The sequence below is a fragment of the Nuphar pumila genome, chromosome 7, assembly GCF_984573655.1.
Source record: "Nuphar pumila chromosome 7, dmNupPumi1.hap1.1, whole genome shotgun sequence".
Taxonomy (NCBI): domain Eukaryota; kingdom Viridiplantae; phylum Streptophyta; class Magnoliopsida; order Nymphaeales; family Nymphaeaceae; genus Nuphar; species Nuphar pumila.
The window spans coordinates 29549027-29565931 of NC_143255.1; positions in this window are offsets into that span (position 1 = coordinate 29549027).

Genomic DNA, 16905 nt, shown 5'->3' on the forward strand with positions numbered 1-16905 from the left:
AAAAATAGAATTCATATTTTATATACAAATGCAAAAATCATAAATAAATCATAAAAAGCTTAAAATATAAGAAAATAAATCGAAAATAAATCACAAATAAATAAAAAAACCTTAAATTCCAAGAAAAATATACCATAGAATAAAAAACTATAAATAAACCATAAAATTAAATATAAGAAGCCCTAATCAAAGAAAATAAAAGAAAAACAATCCTAATGAAATTAACTATAAAATCTCTAATTAAAAATTTTTGATTCAAAGCCATAATCAAAGAAAATAAAAAAAAAACCTTAATCAAATCAAAGAAAAGCCCTAATCAAATTAAATATCAAAAACTCTGATTACACATACTTGATTCAAAGCCCTAATCAAAGAAAAAAAAACCTACTTAAAACAAAGAAAAACTCTAATAAAATTAAATATCAAAATTCCTAATTAAAGATATTTGATTCAAAGTCTTAATCAACGAAAAAAAAGAAAAAAAGCCCTAATAAAAGAAAATCAAAGAAAAAAAGTCCCAACCAAATCAACAAAAAACTCTAATCAAACTAAATATAAAAAAACCTTAATTTTATGAATTTTGATTCAAAGCCCTAATCAAAGAAATTTATCATTGACAGCCCTAATCAGAAAAGGAGGGGAAGAAACAGAGAAGGAAAGAAGAGAGTGAGAGAGAGGGCCGGGGTTAGACCCCCCTCTACCTGAGTTTTTTTTAAAGTGGTGTTTTCCCATCCCATTCTCAATGTGGAACATACTTTCTCCACACCCACGGTTTGATTTTTGCAGCATCCTGTTCATCCGTTGTGTGCCTCAAATGCGATATCAAACACACGTTAAGTGTTTGACTGGGAGACAAACCAATCACATGGTAGCATTCTGAGTGGAGCTTGCATTATGTTATTGTGGGGCTCATAGAATGTTATGTGATTTGCTTGTGTTGCATAGGTAGGCACTTAAACAATTGCTGGATCTCTCTCACTAGTTCATCTTGTTCTATTTTTTACATGTAGGCACTTAAACGATTATTGGATCTCTCTCACTAGTTCATCTTGTTCTATTTTTACACATAAAATCAAAAGTAATTTACAAAAATTGCACATAAAATCAAGAATAATTCACAAAAATTGCCCAACTTATCAATTATTTATGAAAAACTGCCCAACATATACATTGTTACATTCAACGAAAAATGATTATACTATATGACAAAAATGATGCATTTTCGAAAATGTCCCATAATTTACCAAATCCGTTGAATGGACAATATTGCAAGTTCTCAATTTTTTCTTGGTGCTTTTACCTCTCGAAGGTGCGAATTATAGAATTTCTTACGTCATGATGCTAAAATAATACACCCACAGAATTGGTCAACAAAATCACATCCGAGGTTGCAATATTCCAAAAAAGATTGCGAAATTTTAAACAATTTGCAAAACTTGTGACACATTTCGTGCAATAACCTTAAAAAATCATAAAATTTGCAAAAGTTTGATAATTGCAAAATTGCAGACGAGTATCGCATAAAGTATTGCAAAATTAAAATTTTTTTGTGAAAGTTCGATATTACAAAAGCGTAAGAGAATTTCATATAGTAAGTGCAAAAATTGGGAAAGCCTAATATTGGAACATTTTTTTCTCTTAAAATTTCTTATTCGCCTCTATGATTCATAGGAGATTCGCTGAAAAAATCGTTGGAGGTGGGCTGTAATTTTGGGTTTGCAAAAATAAGACATCGGGATGCAAAAAGGGGTTAAGAAACAAAATGTCATTTTTTCACAAAATGAAGATTCTCATACATTGCATTTATTCTATTCTTTCACAAAGCAAAGTCGTTCATACATTGCATTCAACTATTCTTTTACAAAGTGAAGTAACTCATTCCTTACATTCATCTCATTCTTTCATAAGAATCTTGCTTTTTAGTGTCTCTTTGATGAGGATAAAACAAAGCATATGCAAAGGTGACTCCATCTTTTGGGCCTAAAGAATGCTGCATATCACCGCGTCTTTGATAAAAAAAAAACACTATACTTTCTGTTGTTCTCATGCATATCAAAGCATCAAATACTAACTTGCAGACTTTTGGTTTTCTATCCCACCCATACTATAAGATTTATGTCTTTACAGTTCATTAGAGTAGAGGTCTCAAGAATGCTGCATGTCCCACCCTTATTACGTGATCGAATGTTGACTGTGAGATACATCGACTTTGTGTTGATGGAGAAATACATTATCATTATTCCCCGTCCTCTATAATGAGATGGGTTACAGGGTAATTAATTATTTAATTGGGATTTATGAGGTTCTGTATACGGTATTTGGATGTAGACCTTAGCAAAGTTTCAAGAGAATCAACCCACATAAACACAAGTTTGAACTGCCCAAATGAGCACGTATGATCTACTAGATCTTAAGTTATATAGGTTTGGATCCCTGAATGATTCGGGTCAGCCCAAATGGATATGGGTAGGGTTTAGACTCATATTAAGGTTTAAACTGAATATAGAAGAGATTTAGATGTAACTAAGACCCAGACAAATCTTTTTAAAGTAAACATGATTTTGGATCCATTTGAAGACCCAAGTGGGTCTTAGTAAAGTAAAAAGGATTGGGGTCCATTTAAGACCCAAATGGATCTCACTAAAACTAAATGAGAATTTGTATCCATTTGAGACCCAAATGGATCTTATTAAAACCAAATAGGGATTTGGATCCATTTGAGAACCAATTGGATCTCACTAATACTAAATAGATATTTGGATCCATTTGAAACCCAAATGGATCTCAATAGAGTAAAAACAATTTGGGTCCATCCAGGATTCAAATACATCATATTAAATATATGTATGTATATTAGTAATGGAATGGATTTGGATTCAATGAGACCCAAATAGGTGTACCTAAATCCAAATCCAAATCGAAATCCCAACCTATTTCCTTTCAAAATTCAAGTAAATTCAAAGTTTTAAAACACAAACTTTTTCTCCCTTAATCTCAAAATTCAAAAGGCTTTAAAATTCAAAAATACCAAAAATTCCCCCCTTTTTTTCTTTGTTTTGTTACAAAAACCGTGAGCAAGAAACAACCGAAGGAAACAAAACACAACAAGAAACAACGTGAAAAAACCTCTCCTCAAATCCGAGAGGGAGTAAAAAACCACGACCGCCCAAAGAAAAAAACTTTATTGCTCTTTCTCGACAAATACAAGAGAGAAATAAAAGAAAGAATTTATACAAGGTAAGGGCGACAACCCTAAACCTAAACAAATCGGGTCTTATTCATAAGATACCGGGTTTCAAACATAAGCCCAAGAAAACATTGAGACCCGAGCCGGGGGGGAGCCCCTGACCCCCCCTTACTACAAGGGCAAAAACTCTGAATCAGGCTCCACAACTCATCAATCTCCCACTTGAAGACTGATACAAAAAAGGTCCTCCATCTATCTTGTCTTCTCAAACTCTTCTTTGCATCTCTGGAACGACAACCCTCCCTTATGCTTAATGAAGGAGTCCAACTGAGGCAATGCACAACCTCAATTTCTTAGTGGTCACACCCTTTGTCAACATGTCTGCTGGATTCTTGGTACCAAGGATCTTCTTTAATGACAACGCCCCATCACTTATCATCTCTCGAATGTAATGATACTTCAATTGAATGTGCTTTATCCTTGAATAAAATACTAGATTCTTTGCAAGGCATAAAGCACCCCGACTGTCACTGAAGAAAACACTTATGTTCTGTTCCTTGCCAATCTTCTTCAAAAAATTCTTCAACCACACCATCTCCTTTCCAGCCTCAGAAATAACAATAAATTCATCTTCTGTGGTTGAGAGTGCAACACATTTCTAAAGTCTTGACATCAAGTTGATTGCGGTGTTACCAAGTGTAAACACATATATGAAAGTGCTCTTTCATCTATCCACGTCTCTGCCAAGGTCTGCATCTATAAAACCTTGCAAGTTTTCACTTCTCCCACTGAAACAAAGTGCCATACCTGATGTCCCCTTTCAGATATCTCAATAGTCACTTAAAAGCTTCCCAATGCTCTGGTCCGGGATCTGCCGTATAACGGCTCACAACTCCCACTGCATGAGCAATGTCTAGTCTGATGCACACCATGGCGTACATGAGACTGCCAACGACTGAGGCATATGGGACCTTAGTCATTTTCTCTTGCTCTTCGTCTGTCTTTGGTGACTGCTCCTTCGAGAGTTTGAAGTGACTTCCTAGCGAGGTGCCTCTAGGCTTTGCATCTTGAACTCTAAACATTTCCAACACATTTTTAATGTATTTTTTCTATGATATGTTTAGAGTTCCTTTCAATCTATCCCGAGTGATCCGTATCCCAAGAATCTGATTTGTTGAGCCAAAGTCCTTTATCTCAAACTCTTTTGATAATTGCTGCTTAAGTATCTTTATTTTCTGCATGCTAGAACCTGCAACAAGCATGTCATCTACATACAAAAGCAAAATAATGTAAGACTCACCAAAGTTCTTATAGTAACAATAATGGTCCAACTCGGATCTGGTGAACCCACAGTTACACATGAAGGTGTCAAACTTCTTATACCATTACCTAGGGGCTTGTTTTAGGTCATATAAACTCTTTTTTAGTTTGCACACAGTCTTCTTTCTTCAGAGCCTTGAACCCTTCTGGCTGCACCATATAGATTTTTTCCTCCAAGTCCTCATGGATAAAAGCAGTTTTTACATCCAACTGCTCTAGGTACAAGTTTTCTGCAGCCACAATACCAAGAATTGTCCTGATGGTAGTCAACTTCACCACAGAGAAGAATATCTCAGTATAGTCAATCCCCTCCTTTTGCAAGAATCCCTTGACTACCAATCTTGCCTTGTACCTCTTGTTTCCATCAAGCTCATATTTCACTTTGTACACTCATTTGTTTAGGAATGCTTTCTTCCCCTTCGGTAATTTGGTTAGCACCCAAGTCTCATTCTTTTGTAAAGACTTGATTTCATCTTGTATTGCTAACTCCCACTTAACTGAATCTTTCACCTGCATTGCCATAGAAAAATGTTTTGGCTCTTCAGAGGCAGTCAACAGTAAATAGTGTAAAGATGGAGAATACCAAATCAAAGGTTTAGGCACTCTAACAGATCTCCTCAACTCAGGTGCATGAGTGTCTGGCTCTGTGTTAGAGTCTACCTCGACTGTCTCAGAATTCTCAACAGAAGTATTTGTTGAGATTTCCTCCAAGTCAATCTTTCTATTCATATCTCTCTATTTTCCTGTCCCCTCTGATTCTACATTAGACCGATCTTTGTAAAACACATTCTCATTAAACGTTACATCATTAGTTCTTATTACTTTTTGGTTTTGTTCATCCTAGAAATGATAACCAAAGTAATTAGAATTATATCCAATGAAATAACATTTTTAGGCCTTAGCATCTACATTATCCCTATTCTCAGAATCAATGTGTACATAAGAAACACAACCGAAAATTCTTAAATGAGATAGATTTACCTTCTTCCCCGTCCAATCTTCATCTGGCAGTTTCAGATCCAACAGGATTGAGGAACCTCAGTTGATCAGATAGGCTGCAGTATTGATAGCATCTGCCCAGAATGCCTTGGGAAAACCTGTGTGCAGTCTCATGCTCCTCGCACGCTCATTGAGAGTTCTATTTATCCTCTTAGCAACTCCATTCTGTTGTAGTCGGTTCAAAACAGTTTGACTCAATATAATTCTGTTCTCCGCACAAAATGCTTTAAACTCTGCATTGTCATACTCCCCTTCATTGTCAGACCGTAGGCCCTTCACTTTCAGCCCGGTCTTATTATTCACTTCTTAAAATTGGCAAAAACATCAGATTTATTCTTCAAAAAATAAACCCATACCTCTCTGATGGAATCATCAATGAAGGTCACATAGTATCGTGAGCCTCCAAGGAAACAAATAAGGAATGGTCCCCAAACATCAGTGTGCACCAACTCCAATTTCTCTACCCTCGATTTTTTTCTGATCTTCGAGAAACTGCCCCGTTTCTGTTTGCCTAACATGCAATCCTCACAAAAACCAGTGTGTACTGACTTCAAATCTGGCAGTAGTCCTTTTGATGCTAACACCTTCATCCCTTTCTCACTCATGTGCCCGAGCCTACAATGCCATAACTTAGCATCTACTTCCAATCTCACCAAAGCAACAATATCTTGGTTGTTATCAGTCATGTACAGGGTCCTTTTTTTTCTTTCCTCTGCAATAACCAAGATTCCTTTCATAAATTTTCAAGAACCATGTTCAAATACCGTTTTCTACCCGGTACTATCTAACTGACCTATTGAAATCAGATTTCTCTTTAGGCAGAGTATATAACGAACATTATGTAACATCCATTTGGACCCACTAGCAGTCCAAATATGCACATCACCCCTCCTTATGATATCTAACTGCTCATCATCAGCTAGATAAACCTTACCGAGCTTTTCAGACACAAAATTGTGCATAAGCTCTTTGCACAGAGTGGAGTGAAAAGAGGTGCCTGAGTGTAGGATCCATGACTCAATCGAACTATCCACGCTCAAGATCAGAGCGTGCTCAAAACATGTAGTTTCTTCAACCGTCGTATTGAAAAACTGATCGTTGTTCTGGTTCCTCTTCTTCTTAGGGGCTTTGCAATCCTGCTTTTGATGACCCTTCTTATCACAGTTCCAACACACAAGGTCACCACGAGGTCTCGACTTACTCCTTCCCTTCGACCTTGACTTGCCACAATTTAAACTCTGGCTTTGTTGGAAGTTTCTCCTTCTGCCTTCGAAACTTAAAGCAACGCTTGAGGATTCTCCCGACTTCTTTCTCCGAATATCCCCACTGAGAATCATATCTTAGATTTTCAAAAGTTTTAACTTCTTTTGGCCAGACAAACTGCTCACTGCAGTTACCATCACACCCCAACTCTCGGATAAAGAGGAGAGTAGAATGAGGGATTTTACCTCATCATCAAAATCGATGCTCACCGAACTCAACTGACTCATGATGGTGTTGAACTCATTGATATGATCGGTCACATATGCACCCTCATCTATCTTCAGATTGAATAACCGCCGCATCAGATACATTTTGTTAGAGTCAGATGAATTCTCGTACATGTTTGATAGGGTTGCCATCAAACCCACCATCGTTCTCTAATTCGCTATGTTAAACACAACATTGCAAGACAGTGTGAGACAAATCATACCTAGGGCTTGCCAATCCAACATCTCCCATTCATCTTCCCCCATCATTTTCAGTTTCTTTCCCAATAGGGTTGATACAATTTTTTCTGATAGAGCAGATCCTCGATCTGCATCTTCCAAAAACTGAAATCCTTGTCGTCGAACCGATCGATCTTTGTCTTTTTTCTCTTCCATTCTTTCTTTGATGAATTTCTCTCTATTTTTGTGAGATTGCAGTACGGTCGATATTCATGTACTCATAGATCACTTCGACTCAAAGCCACAGAAGGACGAAAATTCATGTTCTACTGCCGAGGAGCGTTTCTCACAAGAAAAAAAATTTGAACCTTGGTCTGATACCAATTGTTATGAAAACCGCGAGCAAGAAACAATCGAAGGAAACAAAACACAACAAGAACACACAAATTTACGTAGAAAAACTTTCCCTCAAATTTGTGAGGGAGTAAAAAACCATGGCCGCCCAGAGAAAAAAACTTTATTGCTCTTTCTCGACAGATACAAGAGAGAAAGAAAAGAAAGAATTTATACAAGGCAAGGTCGACAACCTTAAGCCTAAACAAATCGGGTCTTATCCATAAGACACCGGGTCTCAAACATAAGCCCAAGAAAAACACCATGACTCGCACCGGGGGGGGGGGGGGGGGAGCCCCCAGACCCCCTTACTGCAAGGGCAAAAACTCTGAATCAAGCCCCACAACTCATCATGTTTACCCCCTAAATCCTCTATAAATATCCTCTTACACCTCTCTTTCTCTCTCTCGGTTCACAGAGGCCACCCTCTATGACCACCCTGCTATGCCCTCCCCATAGCCTCTCTCTCGATGAGTAGAACCACCAGTGGCAACAACAACCACCACCACCAACACCCTTCTTCTCTTCTTCCTAGCATCCTACAGTAGCCCTGCCACCCAACACTACCACATCCCCACTCCTCTCTTGTTTTTTCCTGCAAGCAGCCTCCTGTTCAACCGACGACATAAGCCATGCCTCACCCCCTTCTTCCTTCTATGTTTTCTGCTTTTTCGGTGATGCAATTGTGAGCTGCTACCACCACTTCTTCCTTCCTCGTTCTTCTATTTTTTGGTGACATGACAACAACACTGCTATCACCACTTCTTATTCTTTTCTATTTTTGGGTGGAAACAACAACCACCAGTCACTGCTACCTCTTCTTCCCATTCAGTCGAGCAACAAAGTTGCTGCTCCTACTTTTTCTTTGGTTTTTGCTTTTTCATCGAGCAATAGCTTTGTTGGCAAGGTAACCTACCACCCTCCTCCACCATGGTCTTCTTCTTTGTTTTTTGAACCGAGCTCGACAACGCTGGCACCTCCACCGCTTCGTGGTCTTCTCCGTTTGGTGACTGTCGAACTCGCATAAGAGAGCTTTGACCACATACATATTTTTGAGACTTTGCACAAGACCTGGGGCACTCGCTAGGCATTACCTGTGTTTGGACTAAAGACAAGCGCCATTTGGGTAGGAAAATCCCTAAGGGCATTTTTAATATTTTTTTGCTTTTTATAAAACTACATGAATTACGAGGTAGGGATTTCTATACCTCTCTATGTAGGAATTTTAATATTAAAATTATTTATGTATATTTACCACATTGAAAATATGTATATACTTATTATTGTGTATTTACCTAGAATAAAAGTACGTATATACGAAAGAATGTGAAATAAAACTGGCATGCATGCATTTCCATAAAATCTTACGTAAAATAGTTTGCATGCATACTTGTCAATAATATTTTATATATGAAAGTTTGCATGTACACTTTTTCATAAGAGAATTATGTAGGGTAGTTCTCATGAATGCTTTTTAATGAATCTTACATAAAATAGTTTGTATGCATACTTGTGAATAATATTTTATGTATGAAAGTTTGCATGAACGCTTTTTCATAAATTTTTTATATATGTAGGATAGTTCTCATGCACACTTTTTCATCAAATCTTATGTATAATAGTTCACATGCATACTTGTCAACAATATTTTGTGTATGAAAACTCTCGTGCATGCTTATCTATGATATTTTTGATAGTTCACATTTGTACATGTCAATGGTATTTTATGTATCTGAGTTCGCATGCATGCTTTTCAATAAAATATTACATATAATCATTTGCATGCATACTTTTAAGGATATTTTATGTATGGTAGTTCACATGCATGCTTATCTATAATAATTTATGCATGCACGTGTTTCAATAAAGTTTTAAACAAAATGTTTGCATGCTTGATAGTTCAAGAAAATTTAAGTGAAAAATATACCAGCATGATCGTAAACATGTGTTTAATTATGAATTGCATATGCATGAAATGATGTATGATGTTATAAAAGCCGAAGCAAGGAAACCAAGTGCAAAAATTTGAAGATTTATAACTTTTTCTTGGTTGACATTCTTTGTTATGTGAATTAAGAATGTAATTTAAAAACCTAAATATTATAAAAGCAGAAGCAAAGGTATCCAGTGCAAAAACTGGATTTTTTAAACTTTTCTTTATTGACCTTATTGTTATGTGAATTAATAATGTAATTAAAAAATTGTACGAGCATTTGCATAGAGTTTTCATAAAAAAGAAGTGTTACTTACATGGCACATTGTAATTTTTTTACACTAATAAGTTACTTTTAATAACTCCCCTCTCTTCACGTCTCTAATGGCCATATTATGAAAAACTCTTTCAATTTTTAAATTTTAATCCTAAATCTTATAAAAGCAGAAGTAGGGGTAGTTGAGGCAAAAAAATGATCTTTATAACTTTTTTTTAAATGACAAATTTGTGATGTGTCCAATGGATGTAAATAACAATTTGTTGGGCATTTGTAGAGTTTTTTTTTTCAAAAATAAAGTACATTACATGGCAACAATGTATTTGTTAAACAAATTAATGCACAAGTTCACTTTTCATATTCTAAAATGTTTACTTCTTTTCATATACTAAACTCTCTCTCTGAAATGTCCCTCTGTTTATGATGTTTTCTTTTTCTTTTTTTCCATTTGAAACATCCAAACTAAAAAAAAACTGCCCTCCGTTTCCTATAAATTTGCCAAGAATTCTCAATTCTCTTGAGTAGGGTTGCTTTTTAAGTTTACCTTTTAAATCGTCGTAAGCTTTTCTTTTTTTTGTTTATCATGCCAAGTGTATTTAAATTACATTTTTTTTCCTTTTATGGATAAATTTTTTTGTTAACTGCAAGTATGTCATCCCTCTCTTATAATAAGTATGCTCATTTTTTACCTTTTAAGATTTACTATGGCATATGTAAACCATTTTTTTCACCTTTGATGTGGTAGCTAAAATGTATTTATTTTTTCTATTGTTCTTTATTTTGCTACATGGATGGGTAAACAAAATAAAGACAATATTTGGTATCATAATTTTTTTAGGTTTTATTTGGTGCACTTTTTTTAGTTGTATGTTTTAAATGAAAATAGTATAATTTGTTTCAAATTCATATTATCATTCTTTATTCATCTACTTATCATAAAATATCAATGGAAACATAATGTATCTTTGCCCAGCCTTGTGGAAAGGCAGTTAAAACTATGCTAGTAGGCATAAAATGGGAAACTTCCTCTCTTTTAACGAATCTTTCTCCCTATTTTTAATAACTACAAAATAAAATTATTTTATAAATTTTAAAAATTATCAATACATTTATGCTTTTCATTATTTTTACTTTCAATCTTATATGGTGTAAACTTTCTTTTAATTAGCATTTGAATTATCTTGTAGAGCCTGGTTACATGGGCGGGCCGATTACCTAGTTCTTATAAAGCAACTCATCTTATGTCACCTTATGGTTTTCCACTCGACAATTTGACTAAGAGAATATAGTCACTTTATTGGAAAAAACAAATGTTCAACTATCAAATGCTTTTAGGGCCAAGCTTGTCTTTGAAACATCAATTATAAAAGCATGTGCCTAAATGTAATAACAAAAAGTCATAAATTCTCTCTATAAGTAGTTGATAAGTTAATGGGCTCCTGTTTCACCAATCCAATATCACATACACCTAGACAAGATGTGGAACCAAAATTCTTTTATGAGATCTGAATCAATTTAAGACGACTGAACTACTTTTTGATATTTATACAGAGAAACCACCTTCAGGAATAAAGACCTAGCCATGCTGGCTTTGCCTGTCGTACTTAGTGGTCTTGGCAGCATAAAACTCCATAGGTTTTCCCTTTTCCCCCAGGGAGTCACCATGCTTCAACTTGCACAAGGATGACACCAATGATATTTGAACCTAGACCACCTGCCTAGTGGCCTACGTTCCATCCCACTAGGTCAAGGCCCTTTAGGGCGACTGAACATTACTTACAATTGCCATACACAAAATGGGTCAAGCATGATACTAATATCTAATTCATTTCCGTTATTAACAAGCTAGAAACTAGTACTTTTGGTTAAAGATGTTTTTTTTTAAATTTATAACCTGAAAAAACCGCACTCAGCATGAAGATCTGGACGTGTTGGCTGAGCCTGCCATACCTACGATCATCATGCCAACAACTTAAAACTCTGAGGCTAGGACCCTTGCTCCTGGGGTCTATGTTACGCATTGGCTTGCACAGAAGGCAACACCCATGAAAATCAAATATTGACTGGTATTTTATGGGTTAAGGTATGTCAAAAACTGGATTTCCTTCAGAAAAGACCTGAAAATACTAAAAACCTTTGAAAATATTATTTGAAATGTATTTTATCAAATGAGACTTTAAAATACCTTTTTAAAAGATATGATTGTTCCATGGTGGCGATTAAGAGACTTTAAGGATTCCTTCTGTCTAAAAGATACATTATAGAAGTACAAAAGAATACACACCTTGAAACCCAAGGAATGTAAACAAACAAATTCTGTTTTTTGATGAGTCATGACATGATTATGTGTTGGGAATCAATGATCAAAGTTGATTTAGGAACCTAAGACATTTTTGGGTGCCAATAGAGGCAAGTATTAGGTTAGGAAAGTTTCATGTTTATTTGTGTTCTTAGATAAATAAAAAATAAGCAACCACTATCACACTAAAAACTTGATGATAAACAAATCAAGTTTTTCGTCAAACAAATTTCATCTAAAGTATAACTTTTTACTAAACAAGTGATGATATAAACATTTATAGGTTCAAATTAAGCTAAAAACACTTGCAACTAGTACTAGTGGAAGGGTTTCTTTATTTCTAGGTAAGTCACACCTTGTCTATTTTTAAAATATTTTTTTTATTAATCAAGCTTCAGGATTAAGCGCCTCCCACCTTTGATAATTATAAACTAATGTTAAGGAACGACCCTTCAACCTACTGATGGATTGAAATAATAAGCAGAAAAAAGCAAAAAGAGAAAAAATCACATATGAAAACAAGGATTTTATTTGGTTTGACAAAAACTACTTATGCTCATGACCACACTAAGTTTTCTTATGTATTGATTGTGATACCTCCTTAAATAGGAGGAGTCAATGAATTTTATATGAAGTCTACTAGTGTTGCTAGATACAACAAGAAGTCCATGTTAAAATTATAGAACTACCCTCCAAAAAATTTGCTTCATGGGCTAACATCGTCGGACTCGCATCTTAGAGTCGGGAGGCCCACCCCCCTTAACCCCAAACCAACTTACTGCAAAGTTGGATATGCAGAAATTATGGATTTATATCCAAGTAGGAAACATACTCCACACTCCTCCAACAATCGTCAACTTGAAGACCAATTTCCTTCCACAAACCACACCATGTGATTTCTCTCCTCATGCAATCTAAAATCTTAGTGTGACTCCTCCAACTACTATCCGTAAAGGCCAACTGAGGTTGTGCACAATCTCAGTTTCTCTGCAGTAACTGTTTTAGTCAGCATGTTTGTTGAATTTTTTGATCCACAAATCTTCTCAAGTGATAGTGCTCCATCAGCCAATAAATCATGAATAAAGTGATACTTCATCTAAATGTGCTTCGTTCTGGCATGAAATGTTGAATATTTTGCTAGATAAATCATACTTTGACTCTCACAAAAGGACATTACTACTTTGTCTTCTCCCAAACTTTTCAAAAAAATTCTTCAACCAAATCATCTCCTTATTGGCTTCAGTAACAACAACATATTCAATTTCAGTGATGGAGAGAGCCACAATCTTTTGCAACTCAGACCCAACTTATAGCAATGATACCCAAAGTATAGACTTAACTTGTGGTGCTTTTACGATTGTCAAAATCACTACCTAAATCTGCATCAACAAAGCCTTGTAAAATCATGTCACCTTTATCAAAACAAGTGCAATGTCTATGGTACCTCTCAAGTATTGAGTGATCAATTTCACTGCTTCCCAATGTTGCTTTCCAGGATATGTCATGTACCTGCTCATGACTCTCAATGTTAGATTCATGGAAATTATAAATTTATATCTAAGTAAAAAACAAGCTGCACATTCCTCCAACAATCAAGCCTCAGAGAAGGTAAGTATCAACTTTCTAGTTAAGTTGCTTGTCCTTTCAGAGTACTCAATCTTTATCTTTAGATACACAGTTCAACAATTTACAAATGTTTAGATATGGGCTTCTGACATGAAATTAACACAGTTACAGAACCATTATAAAGTGGGGAGGATCCTGTGGAAGCCAGAGGCGGCCTTCCAAAGTAGCTTTCATACGTGAAATCCACAAGAGGTTAGTAGATGAGATTAAGATCTGACTGCTTTAGAGATTAAGATCAACTTGATAGAGAATCTCTTCAACAATGTAAGACTACAATGTAAGACTCCGACAAGAGAGACTCATACTACACTTGGCTGGCTCCCATAAGCAAATAAAACCATGTGTTTAACTGCATAGCATAGGCCCCAGGGGTAGGAGTCCCTTCGCAGTTTTACGTTGCCGGCACGAAGACCGTAGGTATGGCAGGCTGAGCCAACACAACCAGATCTTCATGTTGGGTGCGGTTTCTTCAGGGTTATAAATAAATTAAAAAATTGCATAGCAAAGGCAAAGCACATACTCTCTGTGAGAGAAAGAGTTATGATCTACATATGAAGGAGACAGAGACCTAGGGCTTGCCTCATGGAGCAGGAACAAACCCAAAATTTCTCCAACACAATATTATCGACTGCAACTCCTCCTGCCACTGCTCTTTAAGGTAATTTTCCTTACAGACATGCCATATAGAGTGAATAACATTGGATACTTGAAGCTATTTATCCTCATGAATGATTTTGTTTTCGAGTTTCCATATCTGCCATACAACTATATGGAAAGATAGCCGGCAAAATTTAAACCATCATTGTACTTTCTTGAACAAAGTTCTAATGCATGGTTCGATTAATTCCAAACTTCAGGATAATGAACCTCCAATTTGGTTTAGAGATTGAACAATCAATAAATAGGTGTTGGTGTGATTCAAGAGCATTGCAACACAAGACACACCTATTGACAAGCATTGGATCCAGTCCTGCATAGGAATTCTATGTTCACAAACCAACAACAAGGTTCATGTGTCCTGAAGTAATCTCAATTTTCATCCAAATAAATCTGCACCGTTCAGCCTTGGGATGCTTCTATCGAATCTTTTACCATACCTGACCTATGTTGATCTAAATAGCATTCAAATTCTTCCACAGTAACTGATCCAGTCCAGCAATGATGGAGGGTGGTTGAAGGGATACCCAACCAGGGAACCAATTACTAATGTCCACATTCGCCTCATGATATAAGGCAGTGGCTTCAAAGACAGTAAGAGATGAATCATGAAAGATGAGTCCATATTGTTCTAGGGACAATAACTCAAAAAGTCAGGGTTCAGTCCAGAACCTAGCAAGAGTACCATTTCCAATAGTCCATCTCATGTCCTCTGCTATAAGGCTCCATGCACAGTGGATTCCATGCCCAAACATAAGAGCCTTTATTCACTGATTTAAAGCACCAAAGGCTTTTAACACGTTGGTATTTAGACCACATGAAACGATCCCATCAGGATTTAGAAGTCAATAATTGAGTAGCAAGGAAAGCTTGGTTGGTGCCTCACCAATCTGCGAATGCCAATCCCTCCTTCAAGTTAAGGTCGACAAAGTTGGCCCCACTTCATCAAATGGAGGCACAAATCCATTCCATAAAAAAAAAATCTACTGAATAACCATTCCAACCCATGCAAAATAGCTTGGGAAAGACAAAAAATAGAGTACCCAATGCAACATGATACTTTTTTTTTTATGACGAGTAACCCTTGCTGAAGCGAGGAAAACCATGGGTTGGGATGCAACAGGATACTAGAGAGCACCAATTGAATCAAACAAATCTGACCTACATATGAAAGGAGCTGCGTTTGCCATCCATCCAGTCTCTTGTGGACTTCAGTTAATAAGTCATCACGCCACTCTTTTCTAAGCTTGCCAGCAAAGAGGGGCAGCCCCAGGTACTCAGAGGGGGAGTTCACCTTGATACCACCTCAAGATAGCACGCATGTGATCAACTTGGGTTTGGTCTAAGTGAATAGGCATGAACAAAGACTTAGCTGCATTAATTTAACTCCTCTACTATAGACTTTAATTGACGGATAAACACTTCTTGAGCCACACAAAAAATAGTGCATCATCGGCAAAGAAGAAGTCACCACACCAAGGGGTTTTTAGGCTTAAGAAAGAACCTTCTTCCAAAGCAAATTGGACCCTTATGGTGAGACACTCAATCACAGTCAAGAACAAATAGTATAAGAGAGGGTCCTGATGAGTTGTGGAGCCTGATTCACTGTTTTTGCCCTTGCAGAAATGGGGGTCCGAGGGCTCCCCCCGGCGCGGGTTATAGGGGGGCAGCGCCCCCCCCAGAAGAATTTTTTTTGGCACTTATGTTTGGGACCCAGTTTTCAGTGGATCCGACCCGATTTGGTTAGGGTTAGGGTTGTCGCCCTTGCCTTGTTTATATTCTCGCTTTTCTTTTCCCAGCTTGTAACTGTCAGTTAAGAGTAATAATATTTCTCTATGGGCGGCTGTGGTTTTTTACTCTCTCTTGGATTTGAGGAGAGGTTTTTCCACGTAAATCTGTGTTCTTCTTGTGTTTTGTTTGATCGTTCTTGTTCTTTGTTTCTTTTTGGTTGTCTCTTGCTCGTGATTTTCCTAACAACTGGTATTAGAGCTAGGTTCGTTGAAGCATGAATGGAAGAGGGAAAGATAAAGATCGATCAGTTCGACGATAAGGATTTCAGTTTCTGGAAGATGCAGATCGAGGATCTGCTGTATCAAAAGAAACTATATCAGCCTCTATCGGGAAAGAAACCGAAGACAATGGGAGAAGAAGAATGACTATTGTTGGATCGACAAGCCCTAGGTGTGATTCGTCTCACCCTATCTCGCAATGTTGCGTTTAACATTGCAAATGAGAAGACAACAACAGATTTGATGGCGGCTTTGTCAAACATGTACGAGAAGCCATCCGCCTCTAACAAAGTGTATTTGATGTGACAACTGTTCAATCTGAAGATGGTTGAGGGTGCCTCTGTGACAACTCATATCAATGAGTTCAACACCATCACAAGTCAGTTGAGTTCGGTGAGCATCGATTTCGATGATGAGGTAAAAGCTCTTATTCTACTATCCTCTTTACCCGAGAGTTGGGGTGCGACGGTAATTGCGGTGAGCAGTTCGTCTGATCAGAAGAAGTTAAAACTCTTAGAAATCCGAGATATGATTCTCAGTGAGGATATTCAGAGAA